General features: G+C 32.0%; 1 protein-coding gene across 26 annotated transcripts in view; it reads right to left on the reverse strand.

Annotated features, from left to right (window-relative positions):
* The window catches only part of ADGRL3 (adhesion G protein-coupled receptor L3), a 713,052-nt gene that overhangs the window by 627,803 nt on the left and 63,675 nt on the right, over positions 1-21,574 (reverse strand). The gene's annotated exons all lie outside the window — the stretch shown is intronic.

The following is a 21,574-nucleotide window of genomic DNA, read 5'->3' on the forward strand; positions in this document are numbered from 1 at the left end:
GAATTTTCTCTATTTGACTCCAACTCTCTAACTTTATTTAGTATTAACAAGGAAAGCCCCTGGGCAGACACTCTACTATTTATATTATTCCCTTCAATACCATTATGCCTTGGATGTATAGCATAGTCATGAATGAACTATGTTGTAAGCAATCTTAAAATTCACATTTTAAAAAAAATGTTCAAGTTATGGATACAGAATCACATATACATACACAGGCACATTTCTATATAAACAAAAGAAAATTACAAACATATACAAGCTTGCTAACTGGTTCAACGATAATCTGATCCCCATAACACTATCGCTGCCTTCCAGAGAGGCTGTAGAAAATGTTACTGGTCTTATAACTACAGCCACAAAACTCCCAGAGATCATTTTATGTTGTTCTATTCCTTTTGTCATCAAATTTACAAGACTTTTCCACTGAAATAAACAAATTAGATTGAATTTACTTTCATTCCCAGAATTACATTATGCTTCAATCATGATGAAAAATGATTATATTTCAAAAGCATTAAGGTTGTTTTAATTATGAAGAGATTTTGGCCTCTCTATAAGTTGTACCTGTTTTTTGAGGTTCATGCTGACTTCAGTATTAATTGTGACTTTATACTTTCTTAAAATGTATTTATTTATGCATAGTTGGTATACAGTCTTATATTGTTTATATTTGTTTCAGGCATACATATAGTGATTTGATATTTTTATACTTTACAATGTGATAACCTCACTAATTCTGGGAATCATCTGTACCATGTAAATTTATCCCCATTCCCTTTTCACTCATTCCCTGCACCTGTCCGCTCTGGTAACCATCCCCTTGGTCTCTGTTACTATGAGTCTGTTTCTGTTTTGTTTGTTTTATTTATAGATTTCCCATATAAGCAAAATCACACAGTATTTGTCTTTCTCTGCCTGACTTATTTCACTTAGCATAATACCCTCTAGATCCATCCATGTTATTGCAAACAGCAGAATTTCATTTCTTTTTTTTGTTGTTGTTGCTGCATACTATTCCTGTGTGTGTGTGTGTGTGTGTGTGTGTGTGTGTGTCACATGTTTTATCCATTCACCTACCGATGGACACCTAGATTGCTTCTGCACAGCCAAGGAAACCTTCAACAGAACAAAAAAGCAAACCTACCGATGGCAGAATATATTTGCAAATGATGAATCTGATCAACAGAGTCGGTATTCAAAGTATATGAGAAACTCATATAATTTAACAGTAAAAAAATAATCCCATCGAAAAATGGGCAGAGGGCATGAAAAGACATTTCTCCAAAGAAGACATACGGATGGCCAACTGACTATTGATGGTGGCTCAATGTCACTATCATCAGGGAAATGCAAATCAAAACCACAATGAGATATCAACTTACACCAGAATGGCTATTATCAAAAAGTCAACAAAGAACACGTGTTGGTGAGGATGTGGAAAAAGGGAACACCTGTGCACTGTTGGTGAGACTCAAACTGGTGCAGCTCCTATGGAAAACAGTATGGAGATTCCTCAAAACACTAAAAAGTAAAAATACCATATGATCCAACAATTCTATTCCTTAGTATTTATCCAAAGAAAATGAAAACACTAACTTGAAAGGATAAATGCACCCCTACGTTCATCACACCATCATTTATAATAGCTATGATACAGAGGCTTTATACTTTTGGCTACACACTTTATACTGTCAACAGACACTGAAGAAACACCATTTCCAACTCATATATTCTAATGGGAGCAATATTTGCTCTTTCCTTCTTAGCTACATAATTTAAAAATTAACGGTGATTAAAATTGCCATTTATTTTTTACATCAGAGCTTAAAATTGATGTTTTTAACAAAGAAAAGCAGTGTATTTTCAACTAGCAAAAATTATCATACCATAAAATATAAAGACCTAGCCTAAAAATGAAGATTAGATGTAAAATAAACAAAATTGCCTCCTAAATAATTTGAAAATAGTCATTATGCTATTATGACTCCATTTTATATTCCTATCTCAAAAGTGGTCATTGTTTTACATACTGAAAAAGGTATAAGACAAATAAACATCTTTCATAAGAAGTTATTCTTTGGCATCTGTTTTAAATTATTCATTTATTTATTAATAAACACACACATACACACACACACACACACACACACACACACTAACCCAAATAAAATACTAAGCTTTTGAAATTCAAAATAAATACAGCACAGTTCCTATTTACAAAGAAACATAATAGCATGGGCAATGATCTTTCTTTCACCAATTTCTAACTTCCCTTTTCAGTCAAGATCTGTATCTTCACTAGTGACCCTAAGTGATTTAAAGAAAAGGTAGGCAGTTGTTCCTTAAGAAATCAAGCATTTGCATTTTTAAAAGCTCATTCGTTTATAATAGTTTTCACTTATAATATGTTGTACTTGTAATATATCTTATTACTTATATTTAGAAATATAACTTCTGGAGCTAAAAAAAATAATAATGTGCTACAGATTTACAACTAGGGTAACATGAAATTAATCAGTGGTCAACTTGGTCAAGGCCCAACTCATTATAAATAAAATAGCATACAAGGACAAAATAGCTCAAATAAGATCCTATATTCCTCAACATTGTATGTGTGTGTGTGTGTGTGTGTGTGTGTGTGTGTGTGTAAACCTAGAGAAATAGTAAAAAAATATTTTAATGTATTAAAAATTTAACTATGTGATAATACTATATCATTCAAATGCTGGATTTTATAATTAATCATTTAATTTTTTATTTTTCAAACTAACTAGGTGTTCTGATAATAAAAAGAAAAATTACAACTCCAAGAGGTCACTTATTCTAAATTAATCTCATAAATTTTGTGAAAGTTACAAAATTTGTGGCTGATTTGGATGAATGCATTCAAGAAATGTGGTACTACAGCATAAGGAATAGTCAATAATATTGTAATAATTATTTTTGATGTCAAATAGTTGCTAGGCTTATCAAGGAGATCACCTCATAAGTTATATAAATGTTTAACCACTGTACTGTACACAATAATATTAAATGTCAAGTGTAATTTATTTTTATTTTTAATTTTTTTAAAGAAATGTGGCACTAACGATGTAAGTTGGTGACTAAATGTAATTATGGAAGCTAATAGTGTTCAAATCTTTTTATAAGTATGATCTAGTATTAATGGACATATGGAGGCCTACAACACTTCTTTGGTAATCATCGGGACACATGTTTTGTTTGTTTTTCATTTTTCAATGGAATAATATAATTTTAAGTATCACTTCCAAACATTTTACAAATTAAATGATGACAAGTGCTAAAAGTTACTAAGTTCTTATCATACTTTAATACTCTGCTAACTGCTTCCATTTAATCTTCATAAGAGTCATTTTATAGAAAATTAACCTGAGAAACAAAGAGTAAAAGTAAGTAACCCAAGGGTTACAAACCATAACTAATAAGCTGGGTTATCAGCCTAGATATTTTGTCTTCAGTATCCTATAGATCTCCTTACACTATATTGGAATCGCTAAATTTGCCTTTATTCCTTTTTTTTAAAGTTATCTAACCTAAACAAAGAAAACAATAATGAATATAATTTCTGGTATATCAATACATATGTTGATAGTTCAAAGTTTGAAAAACATTGATTTAGGAGTTCTGATTTTCATGGCATAAAAAAAACTATAATATTAGAACTTATCTACAAACAGGTGCCTTACTAGATTACAAATTATGACATGCCATAAAGATAATTATTGCTATAATGTATATCCTTATAATTTAGTATGCAACATATTTAGTCTTCTAATGTTGGAAATGACCAGTGAAAATAATTATTTATGTCATTACTCTTTAAATTTTGGTACAGTGATAAGTATCTCATCAGTCAAACATAAAGTGAGATAAAGGGAAAGATGGTATGAAATACAATAAGGAAACATTTCGCTGAGAAGATACTAATATTTTTAGGGTGAAAATATACCTAAAGCATTTCTTGCTAATAGATTACAGTGATCATATAATCCAAATGAAAAGATAGTGGTACCTGTTTGAGCCTATGAAAAAAAGAAAAGCTTGGAAATCAGAACATGAAAGAAAAATATTATGAGGCTATTTCAAATTACTAGAATTCCTCAGTTATGCTACATAATGAAAATGTATACCTCCACAGTGCATGTCAGCATGTACACATATCTTAGTGTACATAATATTCTGTTGTATGCATGCATATGTTTGTGTAATTTTAATTTTTATAAGATTTATTGATTTTGACTTATCCTATTTTCACTATCAGTGCTCTAGTTGAAGAAGCATGTAACGATAACAGTTTAGCATAATTGCTTCTGTTATATAAAATATTTTATTAAAATGTCACTTTGCTAACAATTCAAAACCATTGAAAAAGTACAAAAACTAATCCAGAGAAAGTGGATCTCAATACAAAGTGCTCAGCATAGGACTGGCTTCTTACTTCATGACCCCACACAAAACAAAGGGCGCTGTCTCCTATTTCCTTTGAGCAGCTGTGGGAGACACTAGCCACACAACTATTTTAATTCACATTCTACCTGGCACAGTCCCTACAACAGATATTGAAAGCCTGATATCTATTTACCAGTCTGCCTTTACAGCTAGTATCTATTATGTGTCCTAGTTCCAGCTGATGAGATGTAAGGTGGGGGGGCAGGGGGCAGTTGCTGGCTGACTTCAGAACAAAATTTGTTCAATACATTGTATTTTTATCTTTGAATTCTGTTACGTCAGGACCTGATGTCAAGCTATCTGAAAAACAACTTACTAACTAGAGTTAACAAAACTACACACCAAAGATGTTGAAAGAGATTGGGTCTTTGATGTATCAGTTGCAAGGACAAACCATCACAGGTACCACTTTCTTTTAGAACTCTTATTAGGTAAGCAAGTATCCTTTTAGTTAAGGCCACTGCTAGTTTGGTCTTTTGTTATGTAGAGCCAAAATCTCTTAAATGATTCATACAAGGAAAGGTATTTACTTGGTTAAACAAAATTATCTTAGGAACTGGATAAGAGGAGGGACACTGCAGCCAGAAAGCAAAGTTTTCTCCCCCACAAGATCCGCTTACACTATTGATAGTATAAAGTTAGAAAATGCCTCTCTCCAAATAGCTCCAGGTTAGGAGGAGGTCTAAAAGAATTATACTACATTCTGCTCTTATTATAATGTTCCATTCCACTTTTACCAACACACTGTATGGGTGGAGTAGTATGAATGAAATAAGGGGAAGGGGTGAATGCCAATGTCCAAATGCATAAAAACACATAGGAAGCTCTCTCAACCCATTGATAGTTTCAGTGTCCATTAGCTTCAAAAATTAAACGCACCTTCTACTACAGTGAACACCTGTTGGTTGCCACCCTGCATCTATTATCTTTTCTAAATAGTACTCCAAGTCCCTCAGCAATGGGAAACTGATCTACCTAGAGTTAACCCATTTAGACATAAGCCAATTAGTATATGCCATCCTCACTGCTCTACAGACTGATTAGGATATGTATATTCTCCAAATCAAGCTAATCTGAGACAATAACTTTGATCCTAGACACTTATAAAACAATACCTGACGCAGACTCTTCTCAGCATTTTAAAGATAAAGTATGTACTCCTGGCCCTTGTGGCCACCATGTTAGAATCACCAGAGAACAGTAAACACAGAGGAAGCAGGACCAAGAAATGGAGAAAGAGAAATCTGTTTCTGACCATATCTCTTGAATCTTGCTTAAAGCTGTTGTGTGAAGCCTGATATGCCCTTGGAATTCATTATTTAAATTAACAAATGCATATATCTTATTAAGTCACCTGGATCAGATTTTTGTCTGTCCCTAAAGTCATCATCACAGTTTTCAACTATATCTCAAAACATATCTTAACAATTTAAAAGATATTAAATAATTTGTTCTAGCTTATTAAAGTTATATGCCAAAAGATAGGTATTATTTCTCAAGGAAAACAAGTTTTTCTCAAGTTACCAAGAATCTGAATCCATAATCATATATTATCAATTTCTTCTACATAGAGCTATAAACATTTTTAAAATGTCAGATAAAGCATAGCCCATATTTCTATACTTCTGATTACCATTCAGAAAGCTGCTTACAGAATTCCTTTACAACTTAGTTCACATACATAAAACAGTAACATTTACTCAAACAATTATTTTTCTACACTGCAGAAAGAATAAGTTAGATTACCTCTAATACTTAGAGTGAACACTTATTTCCTTTTCAAGTAATTTTTTTTTGTTTTAAGAACACATTAAAGTTATCCTTGCCAGACAGGTATAACATGCTAAAATGGAAATGCCAATATATTGAAACAAGACGTGTCACCTGAACAACATTATCAAACATGTTTATACTCCAAGAGGCAAGACCACAACATAAAAGAAAACTGCATTGTAGCTGTCTGTTATTTAAAATCCTAAAATATTCAAGGGACAAATGGTAGTCACAGTGCAACTTCTATACTACTACACTTCTACAGTATGGCTAGAATAACTATAAACAATTTTTACTTTGTTTCCCCCTTAGTATATTAAGGTATTTTCTACTCAAGTACAGAGAATATGGTCTTTTCTACGTACTAAAAACCCCTACTCTATGAGTGGAGTAATATGAATAAAATAAGGGGTTGATGATATCAAATCATTAAATATGAGTCAGTGAAAGTAAAGCTGGACACTTTTTTTTCTAAGAAACTGAAAGAGGCCTTTGACTTTTATAATTACTAAATAACACAGATGTCCTGTTTACTGAAAATAAGAGCAAAAAAATCTGGAAAAGGATGTGTGTATAAAACTAGTGACCTCTATTTAAAAAGAAAAATGATGGATATTACTGTTTTTAAAGAAATATTATTCCTAACATTATATATATGTGTGTGTGTGTGTGTGTGTATGTGTGTGTATGTGTATATATATATATATACGTATATAAAGTGTATGTGTGTGTTGAGTTTTGAGTTTCTGCCATCCCCTTTCTTTTTTCTTACCTTATTCAAATTAGGACCTCTAGAAAGGGCATACTGCTTTGAAAAAAAAAAATTCAATGAATATAAGGAATTTACATAAGAATCTACAACTGTTCACAAGGGTTTTCCCCCACCCCAGATGTATAAAAGAGGGAAAAATTCATGTCAGACAGAATTATAATTTAACTATTTGCATAGCTTTCCTATTCGCTGGGTAATTACATATAATTCACCAATATGCCTTAATTACATAAATATTGCACCATCTTAAAGTGTCACACTGAAGTTATCTTCTCTTATTTAATGACTATCACACATTTCAAATGCTCTAAAATATTCTAAAAAATAAACTTAAAATTTACTCTTAAAAATATGTCAAAAATCAAGCATTCTTTTAAAATTTCATTATCAATGCCAGCTACCTTTCATGAGTAACTGAAAATCTTAATTATTGGGAAAAAAAAACTTAACAAGTAAATCCATACTCTAACCAAAAAATGAACTTCATTGTTTTCTGAGAATGACATGAATTTGGCTTTGCAATCTATGTGAAAAATTCCATGTGCTCAAATATTTGAGGCAAAAAAATAAATCAAGTTTTAAATAAAGATATTTTAAAAAATACATTAAATACCCCTATGCCAAGATACTGCGAAACAGTTGACCACAAAGAGGGTAAACTTTACAGCGTAATAAAAGAAAGTATTTTAATATATTTAAGATCTAGTTTCATTTTTTTAAAGAATTTTGAAGGAATTAAACATTCTTTTGTCAAGTAAAAGCAAGTCAATTTTTTTTAATTTCCTAAGAGAAACTAGCCTCCTTTTTATGCTTATTTGGTACTATATTATGAATTCAAGTTCACTGCAATGTAGGGAGAATAAAAAACAAACAAACAAACAAACAAGCATGTCACAAAATCTACAACAATTTCCAGCACAGCGTCAGGCTCAGAACTGGGTTCTTTTAAACCACTAACTAAAGCAAGTCAAGGTTAAAAGTGAGGTTAGAAAACACATAGTTTTCCTTTGTTTAAAATGAATGACGGTCTTGCTTCACCATCTCTAGAGCAAAGTTTATTAAGTAGCACAGAGCAGACCTGAGCAAGGCACTGACATTGGGATTTGCAAAGTGTGACGGGATAATGTTACTCAATAAAAACTTAAATGCATAAGAATCAAGTTAAAGGACTCACCAGCACCCTAGGTGCATAATCAAGAAAACAAAACAAAAAAAGTATTAATAAGCATTTTATACACCATAAAACAAAAGAGATTTTTTCTCCCATATGAAAATTTATATTTCATAGTTAGAAGTTCACATCTGAAGTCTTTCAATGGATAACAAAAACTCTTTGTCTGATAAGCAATTGTGAGTAAATGAAATAATTACTGGTTGTCACACACGGCAATAGTTTTCAACTATTCGTTAAATTTAAATTGTGAGTTTACAGATCCATATTAAATCTAAGTTACTGTGAAATTTCAGATTCGTATTTATATCAATGCTACTTATTTTAAATCTATGAGCAATATTCAGTCTCAATAGGTCTAAGCAGTGTGAGATAACATTAAAAGATGTGTAAGTGTGGAATTAAAAAAATTAAAAATTACTATGCTAAATACAAAAAGCATTTGGATCTCTTTAATGAAGCTACAACATCCAAAGAATTATTCAAAAAACTCATAAAATGTTAAAGTTATCAAGGACTTTCAAAGCATTGTGAATGTAACTTCCTGACTCCCAAAGCTACCTTTCTACTAGGCTATACAATCACATGTGCAAAATACCCTCACAAAGTTATCTTATATTAATATTAAAATAATTATCAATCAATTTAATAACCAAATGTGGATTGCAAGTGTGATGTAAAACCTCATTAGAGTCCTAAATTTGATCTTGTGAAAGTAGCCATTAAATACAATCTTCAGAATTATAAGAATTAAATTTTTAAATTCTCTTTGACTGAAAAATTCTTTTATCAGCTGTTAAAACTTCAGAGAAAGAATAAAGACATATAAATGGCATTTTTTACAGCCCATTTATGAAGCCTTCTACTTAGGACTTCAAGTGCAAATTATTCCCAAACTTCGCCTTGATGAATGAATAGTGGAGACTGAAGTTATCACTTTTTATTTTTTTATTTTATATTTAATGCTCCATTTTAGGAAGGCAAGCAAAAGCATCAGCCATCACCCAATATAGAGTTTAGACAGAAAAATGAAAAATAGGCTGGATGTAGTTTCCATAGTTAGAAGACCTAGACATTAAAGGCCAAGTGCCTTACCAGCACAAAGAAACAAAGTGGGTAGCTTTTACAGTATATTCACTTTGGTAACTCTAGAAAGATGATACTGACAATAATAAATTGAAAGGATTTTCTAACCTTGAAAAATACCTACTTTTCTAATCTAATACTATTAAAAACTTTTTCACAAATCAATGTTATTGTTCTATCAATTTAAAGAAATGGAATACTGTGCAAGAAGAATAACCAGACAAACAACTAATGCTTAGCAAGGTCAGCGAACATACTCAGATCTAAAATTGATATTCTACACAATTACTTTGCCCTATTCTCTCTCTCGCTCTTGTTCCCTTGACCTTAAAGCATTTAGAAGGAATGAGTACTTCAAAGAGGAGTACTCCAGTCTGATGATTCTGATGTCTACATCCTGCCTTCTTTTCCACACTTGTTCTTAACTATTTAATCCTCATCCAAGAATCAAATCCCCATAGCTATACTTAATGATTAGCAATCTCTACTGCAAAAAAGTATTGCAACCTATAGGCATATGAGTCCTCTTAAAATATTTAGTTCCTCATTAGAATACCACTTTATGTGCAAGAGATTTTACTTCTGAGGTACCAAAATGTTAGGTGAAAAAATATTGCTAGATTCATAACAACCGAAGTTTCTATGTGAAAAGCTTAAAAATAATAGCAAAAATGTATATAGGTAAAATTTGGTTTTGAATATCATAATCTTACTGGTCTTTTGAATAGCACCTAATTTAGACAATATAGTTCAAACAATCCTATCTTTTAAAAAATCCTGAAAATAGCTTTATTTCTTTGATAATATAGTATTAATTTGCTAACTTTCAAGATTCTAAACATATATAAAGGTATATATTAAAAATAAAAAATAACAAAAATTACTAGAAGTCTTAACTAAAAATAACATTTGGATGTACAGTATTCCAGAACTTTTTATATGATCATATCTATTAATATGTTTTATTAAAAAGTAGGTCATGTTATATGATCGATCTTCAGTAAAATATTACTGCTATTTTCCAGGTCAATAAGTGTAAATTTTGCAACAACACAAACCATACATTAAGTAGACCTATAACAATATATTTAATTAATCTTTTTGTTAGCTATACAAATTGATTCTGATACTTTGCTATTAAAATATACATCCAATCTACTCTGAAATAATTTGGGGGGGAGGAAATATTCTTAGATGATAAAAAGTCAGAATTTGGAGGATTTTAATTTAACATTATCCAATATTTAATATCCATTAAGAGCTTTCAAAGAAACATGATATATTTAAAAGCAACTTAGTACATTAGGTGCACAATGAATGAAAAAACACCTATACAGAAACTTCTTTTACTTCCATTAAATTATGCTTTTTCTTAAAAAAAAAAATTAAACTGATTTTAAAGAGCAGTAAATCAACTGGGTTTATATCTAATAATGTCAGCCTCCCTGAGGTAAATGTATCACTACACATTATATTCTTAACATATTTTCTACTTCTCTGCGTCCCTTCATATGTATTAGTACATTCGATACTGAACTATTAAGTGCTTTCTAGTACCTATGAAGTAATTACGACACACAATTATCCTCATTTTACAGATGAAGAAACTTTCACCCAAAGATGTTAAGTGGCTTGGCCACAATCACACATTTATTAACAGAACCAATATAAGAACAACACACTTAACATCAACCTCCTAAATCAAAGTGCTTTTGTCATGGGGCAAGGATGAAGGTGTGTGCTGGGGCGGGCAAGGGGGATAAAATAAAATAAAAAATAGATGGAAAAGAAATTGAAAATACAGCAAAAACCTGGAAAGTCCTCAAACTAAAAAAGAAAGCCATGAACAAACATGGCAAAGGCAGCCATAGAAGATTATATTACTCACTTACACCTAGAATTAAAGATGAGACCTTAGATATCATAAAGTCCAGCCTTACATAGATGAAGGACTAGCTTAAATGTCATCTATTTAAAGATGCTTTCCTTGACCACATTCTTCAACAGTCTCTCTTATGATAGCACTTGTATAAGGTACTTAGTAAATATATTCAGAATAGATGAATGGGAAGACAGCCAGTTGATATGAGAAAATGAATTCTATTCAGAGAAACAACATTTTTACCTTATTAGGTGAACACAACAAAATACCACTCCGAAATTTTAATGAATATCCAATTTTCAATATAGTAGTTTCATTACATAAGAAACTAAGTTTCAGAAGTTATATATTTTTGGCTTCGTGTCCTAGTGCAAATAGTTACTAAGATGAAATATTACAACTTCCATTATCAAATAATACAATATCCTTTTTGAGACCAGTCTAGACAGACATGATCTGCTGGAGTCTGAAATATTTTTCTTTTATGATCATGAACAGACATGGAGTAACAACATTTATGGCATTAAGTTGTAGCCACATAAGGAATTTATTATTAAAGGAGTTTTGTTCAATGTGAATTACAGTTGACATGTCTGTATAGAAAACATACAAAACCTATGGTATAAATTAGGTTTTGATACTGTATTGTGCTGATATCTGTTCCTTTTTGTATATGTGCTCAAAACCATCTCTGCTAATAAAGTGTTTCTTTTGCCTTTGAAATATCACTGCAATGTTTTCTAAAATATTTTGCATTTTGATGTCACGATTCTTATTTTCCATCCAAAGACTACCAGAAATACAAGAAATACTTTAATAGTCTTAGAAAAGCTAAAATTAAATCTGCTCCTTGCTCATCCATAATCTTTGCTCAGAACTCTAGAGTTTTAATTTGAGAACAAAATACCCTTGGCAGGGGGGGGGGGGGGGAATACTTTAGATCTTAGCTGCATGTTGGAGAGCAAGAGAAAGGGCACATGAAAGAGACCCATCTTTTCAGAATATAAAGATGATTCATGTCATAACTACAGCTACAACAGTTTAAAAAAAAAAAAACTCAGCTACAATAGTTTAAAAAAAAAAAAAATGAAAGGATTAGCTGTATCTCAGCAGAACAATTTCAAGTATAAAGATCCAGAGGAAACATTACCTAATTTCACTTTAATCTGCTCTCTTAATTTCCTGACCAGCCCTTTGGAAGCTGTTGGCTGCACACAGTCACTAAGCCTTACAACTGAGAATTTGCCCAGCAGGTATAAATTCTTGGCTGTCTTCACTCAGGAGAATAGGCCATTATTACGTTTTCTATAGGTTTGAAGGTTTATCTGTCTTCTCCTGAAAGGTCCCTCCTAATATTTACATTGCTTGGCCTAAAATGAATAATATCATTGTTTATTTTTATAGTGCAATAGAGCTTATGATACATTTTCACATGTATTAATTTATTTGATCCTCAAGAGTTTTTGCTGATACACAGGATAGATATTATTATCCCATTTTTATAAATGAGAGGCAGATACCAGGAAGGTTAAGTAACTGTCCTGAACACAGCTGTGCCTCGGACTAAAATTAAGATTTTGAGACTCCTTTTCAAACATGCTTTGCACTACATCCCTGTGATTTTAGATTCAGGCTTCTAGTCAAATTTATGCCAAAATGTTGACTATACCCAAGTAACTGAAACTCGAATCAAAAAACAGAATTTCCAGTGTATATAAATATTCCACGAAGTAATGAGAAGGGGAAAACACAACTAACATTGATGAGTGTCTACCTGGATCATGCCCTATGTTAGGTATTTCATATGTCATCTGCATCCATCAAGGTAAAGCAATATCAACCATTTCTTGAAGTACTTTCATTTATGCACTATTCTAAGATTCACATGCATGACTCTGATCCCTATAACTAGGTCAGGCCTGTGTTACCATCCACAAAGTGTGGAACTTAAAGCTCAAGAGGTTAAATGACTTATGTTCCCCAAATTGCACATCTACTCTATGGTAGAGTCAACTGAAATCAGGTCACTAGCCCTAGTAATGTTTCAGGGAATGTACATATTCTGAACTCCATCCATAGACTGCCAGACACTTGCTGAAATTCCAGCCATTATTTTTTTTTAAATAAATAAACAAAGCCTGGGGTATTTCTTTTCTAACAGCTACAATACGAAATAAATAAAAATTTAAACTTGATTAATACTTCAAAGTTTCCAGTTTCTTTCACAATCATTAGTCATTTGATTCTCACAACAATATCTGTTATATATGTTGAGTATTATCCCTATTTTATAAATGAGTACACTATAATTTAAGAAAGTTAAGTAATAAGTCTAAGATTCCATAGTTAAAATCGTTTAGAAGAAAAAGAATTTGAATGCAGTTTTTCCCCTAAATTTTTGCTATCTTCTTACAAATGTTCCAGCTTGCAAAAAATAAAAATAACAAGGGGAAGACCATCTAAAAAAGAAAAACAGGCAAACCTATATAAAATGAAGCTCAGTTACAGATTATCAATTAAATTGACTAAAATGAATTAGAAATGAACAGTGAGGATTTCACAGTTTGTAATACAAAATGATTCTTTAAACACACCTGTGGAATCCCAGGGCAAAACAAAGTATTTTTATAGTCCAGAAAGTCAGAAACAGAGAATAAATGAAATCAAAATTTGTAAAATCATGATTAGTGGAAATAGATATTTGCTAAACCCACATGTAGCAAAGTTGAGTGCTATTCTTTTAAGTTTAAAATAGGTAAATTTATAACAAACAAAAAGTACATCCTTAATACTGCAATCATTACATATATGAACCTAAGATGTATGGACTGAAAACACAAATGTCTTAAAAACGTCTGGATTTATAGACAACATGCTTTTAATGGAGGTTAGTCAAGGAAGCTTTGGAGTTATGACGGGGAAAGAGCCCTCTTTGTTGTAGACAGCAACATTTTGAAGATCCTAAAGAAAATATTTTTCTTTTTTGTCCAGCAGCATAACTTTATTTAAATAGACCCGTTTGTTGAATAGAATAATCAACTTCCTTTGTCTAACAGCCTTTGCTCTCAGGTACCTACCCCTTATGTGGCCAAAATAAACCCCCCATCTTTCTGCTTTTAGCCCACACTCTCATATCATGAACTCTGATACAATGTCAAGTTCTTCGATCTTAGTTTTCTACTTCTATTTTTAAGAGAATAAATAGATTCAACAGGGTCTCCCCTGAGGCGAAAAGACATCACTTTTATTTTAGATATGTAACTAACCAAATGCCCAGTCTGATCTGTCTTGACATGGTTCACACCCAAGGGCCTGCAGGAACCAGGCAATTTATGTCCATGAATCAAGCAGGCTGGAGCAAAGCAATGAGAATTAGTGAGAGCTATGGTAAACTATAATATTTATATATTCTCTAAAGTTATCTAATTCAAATTTATAAAGTATCCTGAGGGACAGACTGAAAACTAGAGAGATTATGCAGGACATTCTAAGATTCCTAGGGAAAACAGGAGAACTAGAGACCTAGTGCTTCCCTTGAGATAATACAGGAAAAGGACAGTAAACGCCTTATCAGCATGAACTAGTGTATGCACATCCTATAAAAATAGAAGTAAATACCCTTCGGCTACCACAAGTAGTCAGATGCTCTTAGAAACTTAGTTATTAATAAAAGGTACTTTTTGTTGTTGCTGAATAAAGCATTTTTGTCAGGCATTAATATATATATATGATAGACCATTCGAAGTTGATAAAGGCAAGATTCCTACTTTCAGATAAACTTACAGTGTAATGGAGGAGTTAGTTATCTGATAACAGGAAGTGAAGTGCAGGTTTAAATAGTACAGCAGGCTATACTGGCAATAAAGAATATTTACTTTGTCCCAGGTCTATGGACAATCTGTTCTGTCTAAGAACAGTATAGCAGGTTGCCTCTATCCTCTATAAAGTTTCAGGCTAAAAGTGCCCTCAGTTACAATTCTAGACCACTGTTTTCCAGAAAGAAGAATGAAGCCCATAAAAGGAAGAGACTTCCCAAAGTCACAAAACTAGTCAGTGGCAAAGCCAGGAGCAGATTTGTAAGTGTCCATCTAGTGTTCTTTACGGACCAGCACTCTAGCCCTGAAAACCAAAAAAATCTACAGAGAAGACACATGATGAATGCTAAACATGTTATTTTTTAAATCAGTCATTCTGATAAGTACAGTCATTTATTCAACACATTTACTGAGGCATTCTAGACTAGATACTAAGGATATAAGTTGCTAAACACAGCATAAACAGTTCTGCCCTTGAGTGTCATGGCGAATTAGATATTTGCAATATGGGGCCAACATAGTTTAAAGAGCATAACATATTCTTTTTTTCTTGTCTTTCACTTATGAGGTACAATTTGAAACTCTTCAGTTTCGTATTGGAGATGGCAGTCACTCCCATGGTTTACGTAATAATGTTAACATCTATCACTTTTATATTGGTTCATTAAACTGTTGGAAATTCTTCATATTGAAGGTAGAAAAAACTACTTATGCCAGGACTCTGTCATCAAATATATCTCAGACTTCCATACTTTAGCTAACATTGTCTTGCCAAAGCTATTCAAATTGCAGCAGCTTCTTCCTCTAATACTGCTACATATGCACTTTAAGGTTTCTTAATTCTGTGCTCATTTATTATGTTGCACATAGATTCACCTTTTAGTAAAAGACAAAGGTCATTTTAGCATCTTTTACTATAACCAAGATTGTGAAGACAATAGATTATTTATTGAAAAAGTCAGAATTTTCATAGTTTTTTAAACCATTAATATTATGTCAATTTCTCTTAAAATGATTCTTTATGCCTAGAAACATATAATTGTGGGAGGAAATATTTTTTAAATGTCTATTAAAAATATAATAAGTATATAACAAAGTTCCATTAAGACTTGTACCATAAATTCCATTTGAGGGGACAGATGTTAGTTAACAGAGAAAGCATGTTAAAACCTCTAAATGTTTTTATAATATGCAGCTGTAAATTGGTAAATTTAAAATAGTGAGTGAGGAAGCCATTCTCCTCTCACTTGTCACATGTTAGACAGTAGGGGATGGGTTACAAACAAAATTTTACCACAGCTTTTATAAAACTATGCTTCCATGTTCTAATGACATTTCTCTTTGTCTTCTTTGTCTTTTAACATTGGCTGAGAAACAGAGGATAGTAATTCAATGCCACAAAATATATCACAAGGCCTTTCCATACAAGCCTACTTTTTCAGCAAGTACAGGACACCTCTGTACAACTCTGCAGAAATGGCTGGGTGTATAAGAACATTTGGGGAAAAAATGGCTACTATGCCACCCTCATGGAGTCATTAAACTATCTTTCTCCTTATCTGGGACAGGGCAGTGACTTGCCTCTGCCAACTGCAAAAAGGCACTATATCGCACACTTTCCTTCAAATAACATTCTTAAAGAGAACTTCAGACTAATAATAGTAGTATCACTTAAATATTTATTTTCCTTTCAAAGTCAAATGAAATTCAACACAGTAAACTGAAATTTGGTCCTGAGTCAACATGTGTCCTTTCTCTGTTATAAACAACAGCAACAACAAAAATAAGTAAGTCAGCACTTATGACAGATGTTATGTTAAGCATTTACATGCACCATCTTATCCCATCCATCAAAACAAATTAAAAAAAAAAGGAATTAAAAAAAAGTGAGTTGTATTATTATCCCTTATTTACTAATGAGGGTATCAAGACTTAGAGAGTGTAACTAACCCAAGCCATAGAGCTAGCAAGTAGAAAGAAGCAAATCCAGGCAGTCTGATGTTAGACTCCATGGTACAGTGTACTGTACACTCAGAACATCACATAATAGTTTAAAGCAGATTTTATTTAACTTCAACTACTATCTTTGTAGAATATACTTTATACAGCATTCTGAATGATCTTTTAATGGGCATCTGATTATATATAATCTCTAAAACTCTTGCTTTAAATAAAGATATTTTCTCACAAATATCAAGATAAATTCAATATCGTTAATAATTATGGTCATTCAAGATCTACTTTTCATTCTAAATATTACATATGCCAATAAATTAGCAGAATCAGTGCTGGTTTTAGTCAGCATCACATCATGGTGTCCCTGTAGAGGCCAAAACAGTATTCTCACTAGCAGTCTATCCCAAGCTCTCTATGGAAATGTTAGCAAAAGGTATTTCTATGAAATGAAAATCAGGACTGCATCTTTTTTTACTTTAAAAAGGACTCTCAAAAAGTAAAATGTACCCTGTAGCCCTTAATATATAGAATACACAACTTAATTACACAGATATTTGATTTATATAAGTGAATACAATATTAATCTTGCCAATAAATTATCTTTAATTTCGCTTGACAATATATTAGCCTATCTTTCCTTTTAGATTAACTTTCTTCATTTATTTTTAAAACATATGACTTTTGAACATACTTATGTTTCTGAACATAGATTTTTTTCATTAAAATTTTAAAAGTTTGTGCTAAAATCTAAGAAATGAACATGCACAAATTCAAAACTCAATATCATAAAAGTGTGTCTAAAAAAAAAACTATAGAAGCTGTCCTTCAGCATAAGCACTTACATGCAAAAGAAAAATGTTTTAGTGTCCTATGAGACACCATTACTTACTATCAGATGTGCTAAATAATTCCCAGATATCCAAAATGCACTGAATTGACTGTGAATTCATTCTGTTATCTGAAGACCTTATAAAGATCAAGTACTTAAAAAACGATTTCCACCTCTCATGGTAAATTTAATATATACCAAAGGGTTCTTTGTTAAACAGACACATCATTTTCTTCCCCCCTTTTTTTTTTGCATTAAACATCACACAAATGAACAGCAAAAATCTAGAGTTAGAAAGAACTATATACCACCCATTTATCCTCTAATGAGAATGAACATCTGTGAAAAGGAAACCCTCTACCATTTATCTCAAATAGAAGCAAGAGAGGTTCGTGACATCTAAAAACCTACCTCTTTCAGTGATAAGTGATGTTTCTCTCTGTCTGGGTTCTGAGAAAGGTCACTTACACATTAATTCTGGGCTGACCATGAATGCTGCTTCTGAATAATCTGAAGCTCAAAAGCAGTGAATACTCTTCCCTAAATTAGTGAGCTCTAGGACACAGCTGTCTTTAGTAAAGAGTTCAGAAGAGGAGGAGGCTTCTCTGTTTCCTTACCCATTTCATCTTTTAGTAGTTTCCTTTGTTTTCCTTTAAATGCCACGAAAGAACAGTATTCTTATTCTGAGCCACCAAAAACACTAGAGTAATTAATTATATTTCTTAATGCCATAGCATAATCTCATGCAAGATGAGATGTTTGAAAAACTGCACAACATTCAAGTCTGTCAAATCTTGAAGGACATGGACTTAGATATTCAATGTGATATAACTGAAGAGCAAAGATTTACAACACATGTTAGGTTTCACAATTTCATTGTGCCTTCTTGGCACCTAAAGGCATTTGAGTTTACAGTCATGACTTGGACTCTAAAGACCTGGATTTGAATTTTGGTTCTACCACTTCTTAGCTGTATCCTCTGAGTGTTAATTTTATAGAAAAAGGAAACTATTACTCATCTTCAGCATTTTCTTAGGGGTCTCTTATAGTCCTCTCATATTAGAGATACTCAATAACTGCTATTGCTTTTCTATTGTTTCCTTTAACCACGGGCTTCCTCAGTTTATTACAAGACAGTTTTCTAGGAAAGAATGTAGCAAAGAAATGTTATCATTTCCTATATGCATGATATAAAGAGAATTTACAAACCACCGGTGTCAGATCCTCCAATTCAGTCCTGACACAACTATGATCAATGAAAGAATTGATTAGAAAAGTCTCAAAAATAAAATCAGGTGTTTCTGACATAGCAAAGGCTAGACTCCATATTTAAGAAGATGTTTTCTTTTTCACTGTGTGAGCTTCTATAAATAGTAGGTGTTTAGGACACTCTGCATTTCTTGTCCATTCTTACATTTCATCTCCCGATTTGAGGCAATAAAAAAAAAATGCTTCCGATAATATTAATTTCCTGACAACTTCTCCAATTGCCCTTGCATTTTACACTCCTGTCTTTAATGCAGTGTTACAAGCTAAATCTACCCTACTATAATTGCCACTCTTCTATGACACTTAGGATCTTTATGAGTAGACAGCCATATGCTTCCAGGAATGTCTAATCTCAGATAAACATTTATTCCTCTTTAACAATACTAACTGAAAAGTCATACAAATAATATAATTCTAATGTCAGAAATATTGGTGCTAGTCACATGTAAAATACTCTCAAATTCCCACCCTCGATGGAATTTAATCAGTCTTGCAACAACATCCTGCGAGTACTTTAACCTTTCAGGTTTTAAGAAAACTGAAAAAGTAAAGGTCCATGCACTCGGGAGCCTACAACTTTAAGTGCAGGCTTCGAGGCTATAACTATTATTTCTTGGCTTCTAACATTTAACCTTTACATATTCTGACCTTTAAATGTGATTGTTTTTGCAAGTTCTATGGGTCTAAATTATTTGTACTCTGATAATTCTAAGTAAATTGAGGTCTGAAAACAAATTGGTTTACATAAATAAATGTTAAACAGTTATTGTTTCTTATAAACAGAAGCAAATCTCTTTGACATGATATTTTGAAAAGAAAACTGGATGTTTAGGGGAACTGGTTTTTCTGGCAACATTTTGATATATGCAACTTTGTGCTTGCCACTTAATTTATCTTGGTCTCAGTTTCTCCATCTGTAATATAAGGGAACAGAACTAAATGATTTGTAAAGGTTCCTGTCGGCTCTCAAATCAATGATCATATTTAAATCTTTTACTCAGATGAATTAAATGGTAAGTTAATAAATCATCTATTAGATTAAATGTGATGTTCTGTGTAAGCTTTTGCTGGTGAATGACAAGGACTTGCATTTTGGTTTAATTTTTTAAATAATGGCTCTAGCCAAATTTAGAGCTAGTCCAGTCTGACAGCTTGTTCTGCAAATTACATTATTACTTGAAGAGAGCATTAGGCCATATTTTGAAAGTGCTCAAAGAAGCAAAGCAAAATAGATTTTAATATGGCTTTATTTAATTCCATGCTTCAGAAATATCACAAATCAGTTTCATTAAATTTAAACACGGATATATTTCAAACTTTGGTGAAGGTAACTGTGATAATGAAGAAGGATTATTTTTCTACCTATCTGGTACAACCAGTCTGTACACCGCCATGATAAGATTTAATCGCTTCGAACTCAAAACAAATGGGCTCTGTACAGAGTTCAAGTGCACAATAGTTAAATTTCTCAAAATCGGAACTATTATTCTCAATTCTCTTTTAGAAATGCTTTCTAAAAGGAGCACATACAAGAGAACAGGGAGGAGAATGTAAAATGCAATAACAAAGCATATGTTCTATTAAAAAGGGAAAAATAGAATGTCTGAATTCTTGTTCCACGTTGATGTTATACTTAAAATTAGTCATACAGCAGACACTGCACCTGCCAGCCAAAAGTGTATAATGAACAGAGAGACTTACTGCAGAGTCTCTTATCTGTGTAGCTCCCTTGGGGCCATAATATTGATCCCTTTCATTGAACAAATACTAAAGTAACAACAAGAATCCATTATGTCTGACCTAACAAGAATTTTAATTGAACAAGTTACTATCTGAATGCCCAAGAAACAGTGGATATACTATCACTTACCATTCACTTTTTAAAACTTTAAATATAAAGGGCAAATAATGACTGAGTTGACAAAATTATTCATTTTCCCTGAGTGCTCCCCAAATAAATGCCCTAAGTTTTAAAGAATCAATATAGTTTGCCATCTAAAAAACTCGATTAGGTATTTTCTATAGTATAGTAGCAGTATTTCTCAAGAAATTATCTTACGCAATTAATAAATGATGTATTACAGGTTTAACATTTAATTTTACATAGTCTCTTTCCAAATAGGTGTCATATTTTAATGTCACACACAACTGAAATAAAATTGAAAGGCCATTTCTTTCTTTTTAGAGTAGGTTATTAGCACTAAAAAGGCATACTAGTAACTTGATGTTAAATATTTCATAGGTCATTTCCATAGGAAATTAAGACACATGAATAACTTTCTCACAGCACAAAATTTACCTTAGAAAAATGGCTGAGTCCAATAAAGTCTTATACACTTTATTAGACCCTAGGCTAAAACATAATCATAGTAAGAAGATGTAGATTTAGTTAGATTAATCAGCAAGTAAAAGGGATATCTATTCTTGAGATAAAATTTTGTATTCAGCATCTACATAGAAGAAAAACATGAATTTAGTAAAGAAAAATGGCAGTTATTTCAAAGTAGAATACAGTAGGCCTGTGACTTTTACACTAAGAAGTTAACTT

This window comes from Rousettus aegyptiacus, unplaced genomic scaffold (genome assembly GCF_014176215.1).
Source record: "Rousettus aegyptiacus isolate mRouAeg1 unplaced genomic scaffold, mRouAeg1.p scaffold_m13_p_10, whole genome shotgun sequence".
In the NCBI taxonomy this organism is placed as follows: domain Eukaryota; kingdom Metazoa; phylum Chordata; class Mammalia; order Chiroptera; family Pteropodidae; genus Rousettus; species Rousettus aegyptiacus.